General features: G+C 42.3%; 1 long non-coding RNA gene across 1 annotated transcript in view; it reads right to left on the reverse strand.

Moving 5' to 3' along the window:
• Positions 1 to 8,854: 8,854 nt before the first annotated feature.
• LOC110586574 overlaps positions 8,855 to 14,235 on the reverse strand; it is a 13,802-nt gene continuing 8,421 nt past the window's right edge. The window contains exons 2-3 of the long non-coding RNA XR_002480710.1: positions 9,119 to 9,157; positions 8,855 to 8,867 (exon numbers count right to left, since the gene is read on the reverse strand). This is a non-coding gene — a long non-coding RNA (uncharacterized LOC110586574). The remainder of the gene's footprint in view (positions 8,868 to 9,118; positions 9,158 to 14,235) is intronic.

Genomic DNA, 14,235 nt, shown 5'->3' on the forward strand with positions numbered 1-14,235 from the left:
TGATTTTTATCATAAGCTCTCTCTTGGACTCATTAAAATGAGTAATCCCGAATCACTAGGAGTTTGGGGGAAAATGATAAAAGTTTAAGGGATGGGTCTATTAAAAACGTATTGATGAAAATAAGTGAGCTAATAATGCGTAACTATTATGCACACATCTTTACTTTCTGAGAGAGACGATTTTTGAGTGCAGATGGTTGTGTTCTTAGCTACTCACTTTTTCAATACTTCACCAAACTTGGGGCAAAATCATTTATGAATATAAGAAAGAGGAAGATAAAGATGCAGATGATAGAGTCTTACGATTCTGAACAAGGAGTGACTTTAAGAAGTAAATGACGTTACTGACCACTTCTTGTCAGCAGGAATTGTTCAATATCAATTATACTAAAACAACATTGTCATTTTGGGGCAGACACTTTTTAGTACAGAAACAAAGAAAAAAACATTACACTCTAGTCACGAGGTTAAATCATTTATTTGGCTTAGTTCGACTTTATAGATAACATTCTCTTAGATTACTGAGGTCCAGCCCCATTCATTTATTTATTGAAAAAATACTGAGACCCAATTAGATGTCAGAGGATATATTAAATGAAAGTTTATGTCTAAAAGATTTGTGATCTTCTGCAGAAATGCAAATTTGCTGTTTATTTACTTCCTTGTTTTGTGTTAGAGGTGGAGGGCTGATGACTCCTCTCTTCACATGAATTCAGAGCCAACAAACACATATGTGTTATGGTCCTCAACAATGAGGGGCTGCAGAGTGAATGTCTGTGTCCCCCAAACCTGTATGTTGAAGCCTCAGCCCAGTTGAGTGGTATTTGGAGGCGGGGCCCGTGAGAAGTAATTAGGGTCAGATGAGGTCATGAAGGTGGGGCCCCCGTGGTGGGATTAGTGCCCTTGGAGAGGACGAGGAGACCTCAGACCTCTCTGTGTCTCTGCCACGTGAGGACACAGAGGAGCATGCTGTCTGCGCACCAGCAAGAGTGCCCTCCCTCCCCAGGAACTAATTAGCGGCACCTTGGTCCTGGACTTCCAGTCTCCAGAGCTGAGACAGACAGAGGTCTGTCGTTTAAGCTACCTGGCTCCCCTCCCCCATCTGTGGTGCTCTCCTGTCACAGCCTGGGCTGACAGGAGCCCTTTATAGAATTATAGTGGACATTTGACAGAACAAGTGGCATTTCCTGTGAGACACAGGGGAGACACGGGAAATGTCTGGCTGCTGGAGCACTTGTGGTCTACTTGATAAAAAGGAAGACTCGCCATCGAAACAAAGGCAAAACCAGGACATGGTAGTGTTTACGACAAAATGGAAAGGTGACCAAGACCATATTTCTTTTTGTTTTTTTGTTTTTTGTGTTTTTTTGTAATGTATCTTGGTCTCATGAAATGTGAGTTGTGAAACAGGGTCCTGTAATTCCACTCTGGTAGATGAAAAGATGTTAGAAGTTATGATGACTGGGAGCTTTAAAGCCTGTATGGCAGGTTTTAGTTAGTTTTCCCCTCCTTCCTTCTCTAGAAAAATACCTAGGGAAGGGGGAAGGGGCCTCCTGCGAAGCCAGGGTTTTTTGGTCCATTTGTACATAGTGTTTCTGGAGCACGTGAGCTCCGTCAGGCACGGTGATGGACCCTAGGGACACAGAAGTGGGAAAAGAGCACGTCAGCCCTTGTGTTATGTGAAGTCTGGGGCTCCGTGATTCATAGACTGGGCCATGTTAACCTGATAGAATGTTCCAGCCACAGAAATGTGTTCTTACACTTGGTGACTATGTGATGGGAGGAAAGAAAACAAGGTGCCCAGAGGTTCTGAATCATTGGGTTGGAATACAGTTACTGTGTCTCATGCTATTCCTGACCCTCCACTTATAAGTACATTTAAGGATTTTCTTTCAAATATTTTCATTCACGTACAAAAACAACATTCCACACTGATTGCTGTATTTTATATATAGTGTGGAGATAAAATTGTGAGCCAGGGCGATATATATATATGTGTATATATAGATATATATATGTATATGTGTGTGTATATATATATATATATATATATATATATATATATATATATTATTCCCCCCTGTAATCATGAGCTGAGCAACAATAACTGGGAAAACATGCAGATATCAAGCTGATACTAGGAAAATACCCTGCATAACCAAGTGCCTTGAAGAAATAGATAATTTAGTGGGAATTTGGAAGAGTATAATGACTAAATTAAGTATATAGGCATTTGCACATCACACCTATGAAAGACAAGGGATAACTATCTTTAAAGTATTTTTTTTTCTTATCCTACTTGCATCTAAATGGAAGCATTTGGCTATAACTTAAACAACAAAATCATCTCTGGACTGTTCATTTTAATAATTAGTAGTTCTTAAATGTGGCCATTTTGGATAAAATTGCTTCACCAGGTTAGCCAAATATTTTTGAGTCTGGAAGGATGACTGGGGATTGCACCAAAACAAGATTTTGTATGAATTACCTAATTTGGGCCAGGCCAAACACTCTGTCAAAAAGACTGCTATTTGTGCTTTCCACCCACAATGAAACACAGAGAAAACCACTGTCAAAGTTTGAACGTAAGAATCTTTTTTTTTTTAAAGATTTTATTTATTTATTTGACAGAGAGAGAGAGAGATAGTGAGAGCAGGAACACAAGCAGGGGGAGTGGGAGAGGGAGAGGCAGGCTCCCCGCGGAGCAGAGACCCCGATGTGGGACTCGATCCCAGGACCCCAGGATCATGACCTGAGCCGGAGGCAGCTGCTTAACGACTGAGCCACCCAGGCTCCCCTGAATATAAAAATCTTATGTGGTGTGTTTGTTCTTTCTTTTCCAGCAAAGGACTGTGCTATAGTGGTTTGAATTCAGGTTGAAATTGGGGATCTGCTTTTCTCTCTTGGCTGAGCTGGATCGGTGACCCATTGCTTATTTAAAAGGAAACATCGGCTTTCCAGTTTGCTCTCTACAGTGGCTGTTGGCGCCGCAGTGGGAAGGCCCCGGCTGTGGGAACAGTGCTGGTGGGGAGGAGGGAGAGCTTGTGGCCGGGCGGGCCCTGGGCGACAACGGCGCCGCTCCGAAGAGAAGCACCGTGTGCGCTCATGAAGGTGGGTTCCACGCAGGCCACGCCGGGGAGACGATCCGCCCTCACGGACTGGCGCGCCCGGTGGAGGAGCGGTTAGAGCTTGTTCGGACCGGCAAACCATCGTGGAAGACTAATCTAAATACCAGGCCGGAGCAAAAACCAAGAGGAGAGCAGCAACAGTGGAAGAAATGGGAAAATGGCAGGCCAACGGGAAAGAATTTGCGTTTTGGACATTGGTTTGTTTGTTTTGTTTGGCTTTTGATCATTACTGGAGAATGTGAAATTCTTGCCACCGTTAGTTAAACTACACCATACTGAGTCTTTGCTCTCTCGGCATTTGATGGCAGGATTTCCTTTTTCTGCTACTGAAACAAAGATTCCATTTCTCAGCTTTGAAAACTCTGCAAACCACTCACTCACTCACCCTGCAGTTGCTTGGTGGACCGATGTAGCTGGAACGGGTGTTTGGTAACTAAAACACACACACACACACCTACACACAAACACACACATACACACCCAAATACCCATACAGATACACTCAAATACACATGTGCACGTGCAAATGCATACATATACACATGTGCACACACAAACCCACACACATACACACCAATACCCACACATGCACAAGCAAAACATACATATGTACAAAACACACACAATCGTACTCACAACAAACATGCACATAGCCACACATACCAACATGTGCACACATGCACACACACATGTGGGAGACTTCCAACCCTCCAGAAAAGGGTCCAGGCCATCACACCTTCTCCGGCATCCCTGCTGTGTCATTGTGTTCTTGTCCAGTGGTCTGACATGCAAGGGGCAAGTGTATGAGCACCTTCTGGACTCAATCTTGTCCAAAAAGCATTTTCGCTTATTAGACTCTCCTCTAAGTCCAGTGCTGATATTAATGTGATCCTTAAAATGCCCTGGAGTGACTTTGTCAGATATCGCCGGGTATACCAGATGAGCTTGGAGGGAGCAGGTGTGATCCTATAAAGATACAGGTAAGGATGCTATTGTTTTCTTTAGCATCACATCAAATTCCCTGTTGTAGCAACAGCCTTCTTCTGTTTTCCCCTCCTGCCTCCCTGGAAGGTGACTCAGTCCGCACACCAAGAAACCGTGGCACAATTACAGTATTCAGAACGGCTTGTGGATAATGGCTCAGCGTTCCTCTCCAATTGGATGCTGCCTTGTTATGCTGAATGCCAGTTAACGGATTCCTAAAAATATCCCCTGACAGAAGTCATCCTCTTCCAAGGGCCCTGGAGAATGTTTTCCACAGAAAGGGTAAGGCGCTGAGCGGGGCCGTGCTTCTGGGGTGAGTCACGTGAGGAACGTTCGTCAGTGGTATGTTATGTTATATCTTCCATGCTCCCTGGCGCTGAGCTCGGGTCGCCGGAAGGATTTGGTGGAATGCAGGCCTCTGCGGCAGGTTCAACTACGCCTCCCACGCCAGTTCCCGAAAACGCATGAACCTGTGCCCAAGGAAAGGTGCTTCAGGGTGTGTGGGTCACTCGAGCTTTGCTTTCTCCCCAATGAGAGGGAGCAGGAAAACCCCAAGTCAGAAATACGCACTGTACCTGCGGGCTGTAAGCAGGAAACCTGTCCTTCTTAAAGCTGCCCCTCTGGCAATGACAGTTAAGTATGGGCTGGCCCGGGGGGGAGGGGTGGGGGATATTCAGGTCCCCCGTGCTAGCCCTGCATTGACGGAGTGGAGAAGGTGCCAGGGGGCCGCATGTGCTGCTTCTCCTGTTATAGACCCCGCAGCGGGGCTGACGCTCGTGGGGCGTTAAGACCCTGCCATCTCCAGCAGTCATTACACCTTCTTACAGAATCTAGGATTGCAGACGTGTGAGCGTGTAGTTTTGGGGGAAGAGAACTTTTCTAGTACTCCTGAAATTTTACAACTTAAAAGACCATAAAGATCACTGTACTCACAAGAATAACACAGTGCTTCAGATCCTTCTTCAAAGTAGATAGGATGTAAATACAAAGAAAACAGGAGCACCTGGGTGGCTCAGATGGTTGAGCGTCTCCCTTCGCCTCAGGTCATGATCCCAGGGTCCTGGGATCGAGTCCCACATCAGGCTCCCTGCTCCCCGGGGAGCCTGCTTCTCCCTCTGCTTGCCACTCCACCTGCTTGTGCTCACTCTCTGTGTGTCAAATAAATAAATAAAATCTTTAAAAAAAAAAAAAGAAAAGTAAATGTCCATTCTGATGATCAATTTGCACAATAAATCATGAATTCTTTCTTTGGAGATGATATGAAGAGCGACATGGGCTGACTGACCCTTCGGTGGAAGGGTTTGACCTCTCTCGATTCTCAGAGAGAAAGTCTTTAGAATCTTGGTTTTCTGATTTAAAATAGCCAACATTCCATTTCCAAATGAGAGTTTACCAACTATATCATGATTGAAAAAAATCAACTTTCAATCAGACTTGAAAGTCATATATAGGATTTAGAAATCGGACTAACATCTCTTAGGCTAACAAGGGGTTGGAAGGTTATCTAGAGACGGCTTAATAATCTATAGTTTCGGGGCACCTGGGTGGCTCAGTTGGTTAAGCGACTGCTTTTGGCTCAGGTCATGATCCTAGAGTCCCAGGATCAAGTCCTGCATCCGGCTCCCTGCTCAGCGGGGAGCCTGCTTCTCCCTCTCCCTCTACCCCTCTCATGTTCTCTCTCACTCTCTCATTCTCTCTCTTTCTCAAATAAATAACAATCTTTAAAAAGAAGAATCTATAGTTTTGAAACTTTCAGATTAAAAACATGTCCTTCACTAAGTAATCTCAAGGTTTAGGGGTCAAAATAATTTTTAAATAGGAACCAAATGATTTTTTTATTGAATTAGAATTCACATAACATAAATTGACCATTTTAATCTCTTAAAAATGTGTAATACAGTCTCATTTAGTGCATTCCCAATGTTGTATAGCGACTACCTCCATCTAGTTTCAGAGAGTCTTCACCAACCCAAAAGGAAACCCCAAACCAGAGGGCCACTCCCCATTTCCCCTTGCCCCCAGCCCCTGGCACCAACTGATTTTTTTTTTTGTTTCTATGGATTTGCCTATTCTGCATATTTCATATAAATGGAATGAATATGTGTCTTTTTGTGTCTTGGCATCTTTCACTCAGCATGACATTTTTGAGGCTCATCCGTATTGTAGCAAGAATCAGGTCTTTATTCCTTTTCATGCCTGAATAATATTCCTTTGTATGATTGTACCACATTTTGTTTATCTGTCCATCAATGGACGTTTGGGTTGCTCCTACCTTTTGGCTATTATGAATAATGCTGCTATAAGTATTCATGTACAAGTTTTTGTTTGAACACCTGTTTTCAGTTCTTCTTGCTGTGTACCTAGGAGTAGAATTGTTGGATCATATAGTAATTACATTTAGCCAACCTGTTTCCATAGCATTGTATTATTTTACATTCCCACCAAACATGTGAGCATCTTAATTTCTCCATATTTTCACCAAAACTTACTGTTTTTTGTTTTTTTAAATAGATTATGGCTATCCTGGAGAGTATGAGGTGGTATCTCACTGTGGCAACATGTTATCAAAGTACAATTTGAAGTAGCATTGAAATTATTGCATATTTCAGCAAGGGAGGGCAGAGAGGGCAGAGAGACCTATCATATTTATTTATTTATTTATTTTTAATTTTATTATGTTATGTTAATCACCATACATTGCATCATTAGTTTTTGATGTAGTGTTCCATGATTCATTGTTTGCATATAACACCCAGTGCTTCATTCACTACCTGCCCTCTTTAATACCCATCACCGGGCTAACCCATCCCCCCACCCCCCTCTCCTTTTGGGGGGTAACTCTTCATAAGAAGAGTTAGGTCTGTTTAACACACTGGGTAGACTCTTGGCTGTCCTCAGAGGGAGATGGCATTGTGTAGAGGAAGAATCTATGGCCATGGCTGTGGTTTGATTAAATACACCATCTCCCATGGGGCACCTGGGTGGCTCAGTCAATTAGGCATCTGCCTTCAGCCCAGGTCATGATCCCAGAGTCTTGGGATGGAGCTCCCTGATCAGCTGGGAGCCTGCTTCTTCCTCTCCTTCTGCCCTCCACCCCACTCATGCTCTCGCTCTCTCTCACTGTCAAATAAATAAATAAATAAAATCTTTAAAAAAAAATATACCATCTTCCACCACCCTTTCAATGACAGATTTCTTGGAAGGAGTAGTTGTATATATCCTTAGCCTTCACATCCCTATCGCTTACCCATTTCTCAGCTAATCCCAGTCTCCTGCATTTTCTATGCCAAAAGGCCATTTTTTAATAAGATCTTCAGTACTATCTTGGTTTCTGTCTTAGCGCTTTGGCTGCTGTAACAAAATACCACAGACTGGGGGGCTCATAAACAGCAACCCCACAGCTCTGGAAGCTGGAAGTCCAAGATCAAGGCACCAGCAGATCCTGTGTCTGGTGAGAACCCTCTTCCTGATTCATAGACAGCATCTTTTCCCTGAGTCTTTACCTGACGGAAGGGGCGAGGGGGCTCCCTGGGGTCTCTTATAAGGGCACTGATCCTATCCTGGGGGCTCCACCCTCATGACCTCATCACCTCCCAAAGGCCCCTCCTCCTAACATTGTCAGCTTGGGAGATAGAATTTAACACAGGAATTTGGAGGTGGGGTGGTGGGGGAGGGACACAAGCATGCAGTCCATAGCAGATCCCAAATCTGTTTTCCTATTGAATCCTCCTGCTTCTTGGCCTTCCGCTTGGGATGGTGCTGTTGACCACACCCTTCTTCTTAGAGCACACTATTCTGTGGGCACTCATGGCGTGCACACTCCTGATTCTGGCTGGTTTCTCCTTCTGATTCTTATGTAGCCACTTATCAGTTATTTCTGTTACCAAGCTCTGTTCCTCTTTCCCCATCTCTACATTCAAGAATGGTTGTTTCCCCTTAAACCATCTTGAACATTTTCTTTGCTGATTGCTTTTGTGATGTGTGTATGTGATTGATAAGTCATCTTTCTCCCAATATTGAGAACCCAGTGTCATCCTCTATTCCTCTGTTTCCATTCCCCAAATTCTGGGAAGTGGGGGGCAATCGAGTGATGGGAGTAAGAGAGCAAAGACTTATTGAAAGAGGAGGTTTTAGGAAATGAAATTTATATTTCATTAGGCTCAGTGTTACCAGGAGTCAGGGCTTCTGTGCAGTGTCCTTGAGTCCTGCGCAGATGTACAGGACTCTGTTTTATAGAATGAGAAATGAGAAATGAGAAATGATTCATTAGTAGAGATTTATTTGCCACTTATGTCTGAGTGACAGAGAAATGTCAAGTCCCCATCACTAGATCCTCAGTTCCAGGTATGTTCTGCGAAATGAGCTGTCTCCTCAAACTCTCCCAGCAGACTCAGTTTCCCCTTATAGAAAACGAGAGAGAGTGGCTTAGAAGATAAGATCTCCAAGATAAGATTTAAAACGTGCTTTGGGCAGGTTCTCGCATGCGAACAAAAGAAAGGGAGTCCTATTAATATAAGCAGAAAGGAATTTGTTAGAAAGCTATCTGGTGGTTTACAGAAATTACAGGACATCTGGAGAATGAACCTGGGGAAAATGTGAAGACCCAGAGGAAACCAGGTGTCGGGGAACACAGGCCGCTGAGTGCTGATCCATCAGATCTCAGCATGGCACTGGACACCCTTTCCCCATCTGCGAGCCTCACGCTGCAGCCATCTCCAGAATATGCCTCAGCTGTCTCCAGGTTTTGTGTCACTTCTTAAAAAAAATAAATAAATCAATCCTAGTTTCAAACATGAGCTTGGCACACATAGACCCTATTCTCATGTCCTGGTAACTCAGGGGAAGCGGGTGACAAGAAATCCAGAGTGGGTTGTGGGGCCCTGAAGTCACAAAGACTCGTCAAGGGAGACACCCCCTAAATGTTAGTGGTTTTTGTAGCACTGGGAGGGAGATAAATATCTACCACATTACAAGTCCCATACCATTGGTAAAAGAGAGATTCTTACTTTTATTGCTGCAGACGGTGTTGAATATCTGTCGCTGGGCTGTTAAATGGGCCGAAGGCAGGCGTGAAGTCAGGAAAATAAAAAGGGGGAGGAGGGACATAACAAGAGGAAAAAGAGAAAAATACTGTCACATTTTATTTGGGACTGAGCCACATTTTGTGGAGTCTAAAACTTATACAAGTCCTAGAAACTTTTTTTTTAAAATAAAAGCAGCAAAGTTATGAATACAAATAAATTGGTTCAAAAGTAAATATTTATTTAGAATGAGAAGAGAGATCCTAAGAAGTTCTAGTGGCTTTGCACATGCAGGACACTTGCTGAGGTGTCTCTCAGCACTCACCAGATGTGGGATGAAAAGGCTCCTTATTTTTTCAAAATTTAATTTAATTTAATTTAAATTCAGTTAGTTAACATATAATGTATTATGGTTAGAGGTAGAGGCAGTGATTCATCAGTCTTATATAACACCCAGTGCTCATTACATCACGTGCCCTCCTTAATGCCCATCACCCAGTTACCCCATCCCCCACCCACCTCCCCTCCAGCAACCCTCGGTTTGTTTCCTATGATTAAGAGTCTCTTATGGTTTGCCTCCCTCTCTGATTTCATCTTGTTTTATTTTTTTCTCTCTTCCCCTATGGTCTTTTGTTTTGTTTCTTAAATTCCATGTATCAGTGAGATCATATGATAATTCTTCCTCTGATCGACTTATTTCACTTAGCATAATACCCTCTAGTTCCAGCCACATCTTTGCAAGTGGCAAGATTGCTTTTTTTTTTTTTTTTTATGTTTGAGTAGTATTCAATTGTGTATATACACCACATCTTATCTATCTAGTCATCTGTTCATGGACATCTGGGCTCTTCCCATAGTTTGGCTATCGTGGACATTGCTGCTATAAACATTTGGGTGCAGGTGTCCCTTTGGATCATTATATTTGTATCCTTGGGGTAAATACACAGCAGTGCAATTGCTGGGTCCTAGGGGAGTTCTATTTTTAATTTTTTGAGTAACCTCCATACTGTTTTCCAGAGTGGCTGCACCGGCTTGCATTCCCACCAACAGTGTAGGAGGGTTCCCCTTTCTCCTCATTCTTGTCAACATTTGTTGTTTCCTGACTTGTTCATTTTAGCCATTCTGACTGGTGTGAGGTGGTATTTTGTTGTGGTTTTGATTTTTATTTCCCTGATGTTGAGTGATGGTGAGCATTTTTTCATGTCTGTCGGCCAATTGTATGTCATTGGAGAAATGTCTGTTCATGTCTTCTGCCCATTTCTTGATTGGATTCTTTGTTCTTTGGGTGTTAAGTTTGTTAAGTTCTTTATAGGTTTTGGATACTAACCCTTTATCTGATAAAACATTTGCAAATATCTTCTCCCATTCTGTAGGTTGTCTTTTGGTTTTGTTGGCTGTTTCCTTTGCTGTGCAAAAACTTTTTATCTTGATGAAGTCCCAATAGTTCATTTTTGCCCTTGCTTCCCTTGCCTTTGGTGATGTTTCTAGGAAGAAGTTGCTGCAGCTGAGGTCGAAGAAGTTGCTGCCTGTGTTCCCCTTTAGGATTTTGATGGACTTCTGTCTCACATTGAGGTCTTTCAACCATTTGGAGTCTCTTTTTGTGTGTGGTGTAAGGAAATGGTCCAGTTTCATTCTTCTGCATGTGGCTATCCAATTTTCCCAACACCATTTGTTGAAGAGACTGTCTTTTTTCCATTGGATATTCTTTCCTGCTTCGTCGAAGATTAGTTGAGCATAGTGTTGATGGCCCATTTCTGGGTTCTCTATACTATTCCATTGATCTAAGTGTCTGTTTTCTTTTTTTTTTAAATTTTTTTTTTTTATTTATTTGTGAGAGAGAGAATGAGAGACAGAAAGCATGAGAGGGAGGAGGGTCAGAGGGAGAAGCAGACTCCCTGCTGAGCAGGGAGCCTGATGTGGGACTCGATCCCGGGACTCCAGGATCATGACCTGAGCTGAAGGCAGTTGCTTAACCAACTGAGCCACCCAGGCGCCCCCTAAGTGTCTGTTTTTGTGCCATTACCATATTGTCTTGATGATGACAGCTTTGTAATATAGCTTGAAGTCCAAAATTGTGATGCCTCCAGCTTTGGTTTTCTTTTTCAACTTTCTTTTGGCTATTCGCGTCTTTTCTAGTTCCATACAAATTTTAGGATTATTGGTTCCAGCTCTGTGAAAAAAACTTATGGCATTTTCATAGGGATTGCACTGAATGTGTAGATTGCTCTGGGAAGCATAGACACTTTAACAATATTTGTTCTTCTAATCCATGAGCATGGAACATTTTTCCATTTCTTTGTATCTTCCTCAGTTTGTTTCATGAGTGTTCTATAGTTTTCAGTGTATAGGTCCTTTACCTCTTTGGTTGGGTTGGTTTATTCCTAGGTATCTTATGGCTTTGGGTGTAACTGTAAATGAGATAGATTCTTTAATTTCTCTTTCTTCTGTCTCATTGCTAGTGTATAGAAATGCAACTGATTTCTTTACATTGATTTTGTATTCTGAAGAGCCCCTTATTTTTAACCTGCTTTCCCTTCACCAACAATACTCTATGAATCCCAACACCTTTTCTCATGGGGGTGCATGAAGCTCCCAAATCTGCTCAGAGAATCTGCCTCATGGCTCTCTGCCTCCGTTGGAGGGATAAGACCTATTATGTGTTCATCCAGGCTTCCATTCAAAACACTGTGGTTGAGGACGAGTCATATGTTAGCACTGCACTGGGGGCTCGGGGCCCAAGAGTGAACAAGGCAGAAATGGCCACTGTTCTTGTGGTAATTCACACACTTATCAAGAGAAACAGACTTTGGAAAACAAGGTGAAATGGTTTTGAGATCCTAATTACTCCTCCAGCCCATGAAAAGACAAAGGCATCTCCTTGTTCCATGGACTTTTCTAGAATAGGGTGTTCTGTTGTATAAGCCATAGAAACTTCAAACTTATAAATATGATTTCTTATATAACACTGATTCTATAGTGTACATAAATCCAGATTTATAAACTAGCATCTAAGATATATGGCATTCTCTCTGTGCAGTACCCAAAGAGGGGGAGTGGAAGGGTGGCCCACATGGGTGAGGGACAGTAGTGTGACCCAGTGTCAAAGGTCATAGCACAGTCACAGACAGAATGATGTTCTAGGGGGACAGCTGGGAATCCCTGATGTCACAAAATCCTGGATACGCTGAAACCTCCCAGAGCACACTGTGAAAGTCTATAAAATCAACACTACTTTACAACAACTCAACAAAAAAGCTCTCTTCTGTTAATATCAGAGTTAGGATAAATGGCTGGAGAAACAATGCTCAGAATAAACCTCTCTATTTCTCTTAACAACCAAATCTTAACAATGGTTACCAGATACTGGGTCTACAAAGGATGTTATATGTACATATACAAACTCACATACACATACTAAGTACCCAACCCAAATGAGTTTTGCACATAGATTATGAAGCTAGTATCTTCACAATCATTTCATTTCTGTAAACAGCATGTCAGCCCTTCTCAAATGTCCTTGAAGCAAAAATATAATTCTAGGAACACATAATTATCAATTGTTTCTGAAGCAGCCCACTGAAAAGGATTTTGTTGACAATATTGCCAACAATGGGAAGCATTTATGTCAGTCTGGGAATGCAAGGAAGGTTAAGGGGCAGAATCCTCAAAGCCTTTAAGGAAATAGCCTGAGTTTGTGTTTTAGACTGTGGCAAATTGTAAGCATTTCAATGATTTTTCCATTCTCTGAATCTTTATTTCTACTAGACCCACCGGGATTTGGCTCCATTTGACTGGAGCCCGTCATCTGGCCCATACTGAAATATGTGTCCCTTCACATGTTTGCTGTGTCATCATTTTATCAACATGTGTCAAGACGCTTTGTCTTCATGCTCCCCCCTGCTGGTCCATAGACCACCCTAACAATGCAACTGATTTCTTTACATTGATTTTGTATTCTTGACACCACTGCTCACCAGGGCTCCACTCTAAGATGTGGCAGCTTTAGCTGTACCATAAACAGAATGGAAACACAACTCGAGTATTTGTGGACACAGTTGGGGACACATGGAGCTTCTGAACCTCACAAGGCAACCTTCTTCTTATAACATACTACTAGGAAACATGATATTCCTTATTGACCTCAGAGGTCTTAGAATGAGAAGAAAGGGAACCCTTTCTGTTCACTGGCCAGCTAAACAAACAACGCAAGGAGGCGAGTTATATACACAGAATTCAGACACCCTGCGGCCACCATCATGCATGTGTGCCATACTGTCAGCAGACCTCAAAACACAACCCCATTGAGCTTGTAAACATCGGATGAATTAAAAGCAATTTTCTCACTTTATTTAAAAAGTCACCCTGTCACAAAATATATTGCTCTGTGGATATGCTAATTAATGCCTCATCTCTGGTTTGGTTAGAGAATGAGCTAGTTCACGTCTAGGAATCTTCTAGATGAATGAAGTTTCTCACTAGTATGCTAGAACGTTTTGAAAAGTTTACTTTTATTTTCCTTGTAGCCTTTTAAAAATATATATTAAAATTATCTCTGTCTTCTGTCTTAATTACATACTTTTTGCTCAGATTATTTCATAATCTCTGCCTTACCACTAACAGTGTGCAGTCAATAGACTAAGAAATCATAAAAACTCAAAATCAAGCTCAGTGAAGTTTGTTGTTTTATTAAGGCCTTTCAGATTGCATACCAAATGATAAAAGCCAAATCATGCTTATTCCAACAAAATCCGATATTCAGAAAATGGCTGTATATTTACATATAACTCTCCTTCCTCCTCATTATTCATCCCCACCCTCTGCCCTGTCTCGAACACCCAGCATACACTCAGGCCATCTGTTGAATCCAACTGATGTCTCAACCCACACCCTGCAAATCTTCCATAACTTTTTTCTTAACTTGGATTGTTCTCTTTTTTTCTGTAAAACCAAAGCCCCCTAAGAGAACATCTCATCCTTACAACTGCCCAGGTTCATCCCAGGCAGCAGAACTTCTTAGGAGGGCTAGAGTCATCATGCAAAAACCTCAGTTTTCTTTTTCTTTCTTTCTTTCTTTCTTTCTTTCTTTCTTTCTTTCTTTCTTT

The sequence above is a fragment of the Neomonachus schauinslandi genome, chromosome 5 (genome assembly GCF_002201575.2).
Source record: "Neomonachus schauinslandi chromosome 5, ASM220157v2, whole genome shotgun sequence".
In the NCBI taxonomy this organism is placed as follows: Eukaryota; Metazoa; Chordata; class Mammalia; order Carnivora; family Phocidae; genus Neomonachus; species Neomonachus schauinslandi.